Source organism: Corythoichthys intestinalis, chromosome 5, assembly GCF_030265065.1.
Source record: "Corythoichthys intestinalis isolate RoL2023-P3 chromosome 5, ASM3026506v1, whole genome shotgun sequence".
NCBI lineage: Eukaryota > Metazoa > Chordata > Actinopteri > Syngnathiformes > Syngnathidae > Corythoichthys > Corythoichthys intestinalis.
In genome coordinates this window covers 11020075-11026481 of record NC_080399.1, presented here as the reverse complement: position 1 = coordinate 11026481, position 6407 = coordinate 11020075, and the positions used below count along the sequence as shown (strand labels likewise).

The 6407-nt window shown below is 39.4% G+C and overlaps 2 non-coding genes across 2 annotated transcripts; both read right to left on the bottom strand.

The window, feature by feature from the left end:
* Positions 1 to 1897: 1897 nt before the first annotated feature.
* Positions 1898 to 1980, bottom strand: trnal-uag (transfer RNA leucine (anticodon UAG)). Its single transcript has one exon. It is a non-coding gene; the product is annotated as a tRNA-Leu (tRNA).
* A 1501-nt stretch (positions 1981 to 3481) lies between these two features.
* trnal-cag (transfer RNA leucine (anticodon CAG)) lies at positions 3482 to 3564 on the bottom strand. The gene has a single exon. It is a non-coding gene; the product is annotated as a tRNA-Leu (tRNA).
* Between the last annotated feature and the right edge of the window lie 2843 nt (positions 3565 to 6407).

Genomic DNA, 6407 nt, shown 5'->3' with positions numbered 1-6407 from the left:
GGCTTTTCAGTAGCAAAATTTGTGGTATGTTCCCCACCTCCACTAACATCTTTTTATATTACTTGCAGTGGCTCCTCGTGCTTCTGGCCAAAAAAAAACAAAAACAAAAAGTCTAATAGTCCTCCTCTTCGAAGGGAGCTTAGGAGGCATGTTGTCGACATGTTGTATAACTCATCAGCCAATCAAATGTGCGTTTAAGGCAAAAAAAAAAAAAAAAAAAAATGGACTGGCACATTCAGCAAGTCAAAAGGGGTAAATGTAATTCGAACATAATGAAAATAATTCACATAATAATGGTCAGTTCTATCCTTTTAACATAGGGGAAGACAATCTAAATGACCTATACGACTGAAGTCATTATAAAATGCAAATAAAGTTGCTTAAAAATTGGTGGGGGCAATTTGAGCATCCTAAAAAGTTGGTAGTGTTATGTCCCTACAGTCCCTATGCAAACCTACGCCCTTGGGTAAATAAACCACCTACTATTGCCTGGGATAAAAGAAAAGTTTTGACGAATCCCCGATCATGTTGTGGAATGAACAGTAGAAGCTAGCGACGTTAGCTTTTATTTACCTGACATGTTTCGGCAAACACTTCCGCCTTCGGACCCTCTGACGAATGCGGAAGTGTTCGCCGAAACATGTCAGGTAAATAAACCACCTGGGATAAAAGTTTTGACCAACTTATAAGTGTAGGCAAAATGAACTCAATACAACTATGATCGGGGATTGCCACGAGTTAGCTTTCGGCTAACGTCGCTAACTTCTACCGTTCATTCCACAACACGATCACGGTTTTGCCTCGAGTAACTTTTCGGCTAACGTCGCTACCTTCTACTGTTCATTCCACAACAGTTGGCAGCTCTGCTTTGACAAAGTCATCAGTCATCTATCCAAAAATAACACTTACTTTTGGCAAATCCTTGATCATAAGCAGACCGGTTGAGGAAGCAGGCATCTTCGAAGTGTTTGCAGCAGAGAACACTACTTGATGATGGCGTGAAATTTATTCACTTCGTGCGAACGAAAGATGACTCCGAGTTTAAAAGAAGCTGAGTTCAGCTAAACACACGCAAAAAGGACAGATAACATGTTAAACACTACTATTAGGATAGAGCAGGGGTTGCCAAACTATTCCACATAGGGCCACAGAGGGTGCAGGATTTCCTTCCAACAAAATAAGACAGATTTTTCACCAATGTGGTGTCCTACAAGTGTAATCAGTTGATTGCAGTCAGATGTTACTTGTTTTAGCAGAAACCTCAATGATTAAAGTGGTTGAGCTCGATTGGTAGGAACAAAAACCAGGACCCACAGTGGCATTTGAGGATCGGTTTGGAGAGCCCTGCTCTAGACCGGAGGTGGGCAAACTATTCCACAAAGGGCCGCAGTGGGTACGGTTTTTTGTTCATACCCATTATGAGGACAGCCTTTCACTAATCTGGTTTCTTACAAGTGCAACCAGTTGATTGCAGTCAGGTACTTCTTGTTTCCACTGAAACCTCATTGGTTAAACTGTCTGTGCTTAATCAGTTGGAACAAAGACCAGGACCCACCGCGGCCCTCGAGGACCAGTTTGCCCACCCCTGCTCTAAACTCTAGGCCAGGGTTCGCCAAATCCGGACCTCAAGACCACCTTTCCTGTCATGTTTTCCATGTCTCCCTCCTCCGAGACACCTGAATCAAATTATCAAGATAATTCTGAGCTTCTGGAGATCTTGCTGATGACATAATCATTCAATTCAGGTGTGTTACGGAGAGAGACATGCAAACACAAGAGGATAGGTGGCCTTGAGGTCTGAAATTGGTGAACCCTGCAGTAGACACTTTGGCAGTTTACAACAGCGTAGCTCAAGCAGCTGTCAACTAGTTTACCGGGAACACTGCCCCAAAACATCTGTCAGAAGTGGGGTTTGAACCCACGCCTCCAGAGGAGACTGCGGCCTAAACGCAGCGCCTTAGACCACTCGGCCATCCTGACTCTGATTGTGAATTTCCTGATTAGATATGGATGCTAAGTTCTCCTTTCATACTACAGGATATTCATGTAGGATAGCAAAAGCTGCGTTCAGATTGCAGGCATATCTGATCTCAAAACTGATTTTTAGGGCTGATTGTTTACATTATTTTTAGCAAGTGTCCAACTCAGATTTGGGCCTGTTCAGACTGAGAAGAATCTTGTCCATATTTTATATGAAACTACCTTCCCGTATCTGGTTTCAATTCGTCTCACAAAAAGTTTTCTGTGCTTTCTGAATGTTCAGACTACAAAAAAACCCATCCAGTTTCAATCTGAACGGGCCGAAAATCTGATTTTGACAGCCAGTCTGAACAATGCCTAAGGGCTGATTTATGGTTCTGCGTTCCGTTGACGGCGAAGCGACGGCTCAGACCCTACATCGTCATTGAGCATTAGAAGTTCTGCGTCAAGGGAACGTGTTGCTCTGTAATTAACCGCCAAGCAACTACAGGGGTGTGGCTTTGTCTTTGTATGGTTTTAGGGGACTCTTGTCGAATTGCTTTAATTTTCCTCCAGTCATAGACAGCAATGACAACGAAATGGAAGGTGTGTATTTAGAGCGGCAGCTAATCAATATTCAACGACAAATATTGTTAATACAAATGTTGTGGCATAGGCGACATAAAAGACGTTTGCGGCGGTATCTGAATGTTTGAAAATGGCGGTGTTGGTGTGCTGAACAAGAAACAACGTTCTGAGTGGAATAATCATAGACCTTTTACGTTCACGATGCTTGATGAGACGCGTAGTCAGGATTCTTTGGAGGCGCACTTTAAGGCCGAGTTATGCTTATGGCAGACCCGATTTACGACCCTCTGTCGTAGCCTGACATGCACCTAATCAGAATCCTGACTGGCCGTCATGTCAACGTGTGTTGACGTGACGCAAATTGACTATGATTGGTCCGCTCAAACTGTTGTTTCCGGTTAAGTGCTAAATCACCGCCATTTTCAAACATTGTTGTGCTACACGCAAAAATGGACCAAGCCGACGAGAGTATCATCTAAGGGCTCCACAAGTACGATAACCTCTACAATTTCTCGTCTAGACATTATAAAGATTGCCAAATGCCTTTTGACAAATGGCGAGCAATTCGTGGAAGGAGATTGCTGAAAATAAAGCTCTTCAAAAAAGTCTAGAAAAATCATTTTTGAGAATGGCGGTGATTTCACGCTGAACCGGAAACAACAGTCTGAGCGGACCAATCATAGTCCATTTCTACCACGTCACACGCAGTGACGCGACGTGAAGTCAGAAAAAAATGGAGGACCCAGAGAGACTATGTTGTTAACCGGGTCTTCGTTGACGGCTACGTGTGACGCGGAAGCATAATTCGGATGTAATGTCTACATCGTTGCGATTAAGCATCAGCAAGTAAGTATCAGATATTGCAGTCACCTGAGTGGTTTACAGCCAAACTAACGTCACCTTCATTTCACCAAGATCGCCGCCCAAAATAGCCTGTCAGAAGTGGGATTCGAACCCACGCCTCCAGGGGAGACTGCGACCTGAACGCAGCGCCTTAGACCGCTCGGCCATCCTGACAGATGCAACCAGAAGTGCTACTTCACATAAACCGATGTAGACAGCACAACCGCTGGATACATTTATGATAATGACTACTGGGCTCGAGAGTGTTCTGATTAGATATAAGAAGTTCTGATTTCATGCGATAGGATAACTAATTGTGATAGAGCATTTCGATAGGACATTTGACTGAAAAATGTTAGATTTTTTTAAGGGGTGCACGATATCCATTTTTTGGCACCGATACTGATATTGATAACTTCCTGCTCCTCAAAGTCGATACCGATACAATAACCAATAATATATATATAATTATATTTACCTCAGTTTTTGAACACCTGTAGGTCAAAAATACTAGTGGTTGATTCAGCATAGATTTGTCTTTGACCACACCACAATTTTTATGATGACATGAAAATTATTATAATGGACAAAACAAAGACAAGAACAGTTTTGACTTCAAAAAAGTGCCCATATTATTTTTTTCTTCGAATAAATATAATTTGAGTCAATCCCAATCAATCAGTCAATATCATTGACGATGTGTTGCCCTGAACAATGAGCACTGATCTAAAACAAACATAGACCCAACATGTATTGTGCTTTGTCAGCAGATAAAACATTTGGTGCCACAGGAGAGGAGACTTTTGTCGTCTTGGTCCATGAAACAACTTTCTTAACCTGGCAATTATAGAACAGCAAGCCTATCAATAACCAAAAGGCCTATCAAGAACTTGTAAACATAACGCTGTAAAATGCAAACATTTGCTAATTGCCATAGAAAATTTTATAACTCATTGAAGGAAAAATACAGCCTCTAGAACACTAACAAAATTTTGCATACTGGCAAAACAGGAGTGGAAAACAAAAGCTCACATCCCAATCCGACACCGCGGCAAAAATGTTATTAATAGGCCAGATAATATATAATGTTATTGGAGTTATTTGGATGACGTTAAAGATGCCAATCGATCGGGTCCGATCACGTCATTTTCAAAGTATCGGAATCGGTAAAAAAAAATATCGGACATATATATATATATTTATATATATATTAGGGCTGTCAAACGATTAAAATTTTTAATCGAGTTAATTACAGCTTAAAAATTAATTAATCGTAATTAATCGCAATTAATCGCAATTCAAACCATCATAAAATATGCCTTATTTTTCTGTAAATTATTGTTGGAATGGAAAGATAAGACAAGATGGATATATACATTCAACATACGGTACATAAGGACTGTATTTGTTTATTATAACAATAAATCAACAAGATGGCATTAACATTATTAACATTCTGTTAAAGTGATCCATGGATAGAAAGACTTGTAGTTCTTAAAAGATGAATATTAGTACAAGTTATAGAAATGTTATATTAAAACGCCTCTTAATGTTTTCGTTTTAATAAAATTTGTAAAATTTTCAATCAAAAAATAAACTAGTAGCCCTATTCTGTCCTCAATGTGTGTGAGTACACAAATTGACAGACAGCGAACATAAGTTCCAAAAAGAAATCAGACGGTGTGGCAAAGTTGCATGGGCTTTACTGAAGTCATCTCTTTTTGACAGGTGCACGTTTCTTGTATTTTTGTAAAACTGAAAATAACAAGGCAATGTTTCAATAACTTCCATAAATCACAAAATAACATAAAATGTACACACACGTGTCCATTTGAGCAGTAGCACTAGCCAATTAGCTCACAAGCATCTAACAATGTAGCTGCATTTCACCATATATGTGAACAAATTCAAATACACATCATCAATAACTATCTAATGCTCATGAATATAAGCAAAGGAGGAAGATAACTCACAAGCGATGCATGTATTAGACACAAACAGTGTGATGGGGCTATGAGAACTGCCACTGAATACTGGATGCGGACGTTAGCTGGTCTAAATAGCACTGTCTATTAGTGTGAGTTCGCGTCGACATATAATCACGTCAGAAAAGCGCGCCGAAACCCAAATAATCAGCTGCACTGAATCGCCAGCAGAGGGCGACATTACGCCAGATAACATAAGCAAGTCACACCCAAGCGCCAGAAGAGGGCGGAAAAACTCCATAAAACACAATTAACAAGTTGGCCTTTCACTGTACTGACATTTAAATCTGTCTGAGCGGGCCTAGTGCGTTAATTGCGTCAAATATTTTAACGTGATTAATTTTAAAAAATTAATTAACGCCCGTTAACGCGATAATTTTGACAGCCCTAATATATATATATATATATATATATATATATATATATATATATATATATATATATATATATATATATATATATATATATATATTAATTCAATCGTTTTCTAATTGTATTTAACGTTACAGACAAAATGTCTTACACTCATCCAGAGTCTTTAGTTTTTGCTTAAAGTAAGGCAATCAAATTTGTCGCGTTAATGGCGGTAATTAATTTTATTTTAAATTAATCACGTTAAAAATATTTAACGCAATTAATGCATGCGCTGCACGACCCACTCATGCATTGTTGCGTTCAATCTATAATGGCGCCGTTTTACCTAAAGATAGAGTTAAAAGGCAGCGTATAATGAGTAGTGAATTTTGGCAGCCTTTGGAGCCTAGTTTTAATTGGCTAAAGCCTTACAATCCCTCTCTCAACAATTAGAAATATCGTGGGAAGCAATGTGGGGAAGAAAAGTAATAGTTGATCTTTTTCATAACACCCTACGTTATTTCCCATCGCAGAGAAGATATATCAATTGGTGCCACTACGCACAGTCATGGTTGTACTTCCCGTCATGCATTTGGGCAGAACAGTTAAATGGCTACAGTATCATTTACTGAAAGCTTAACAAATACACTAGATGGCAATATTTAGTCACAATATACA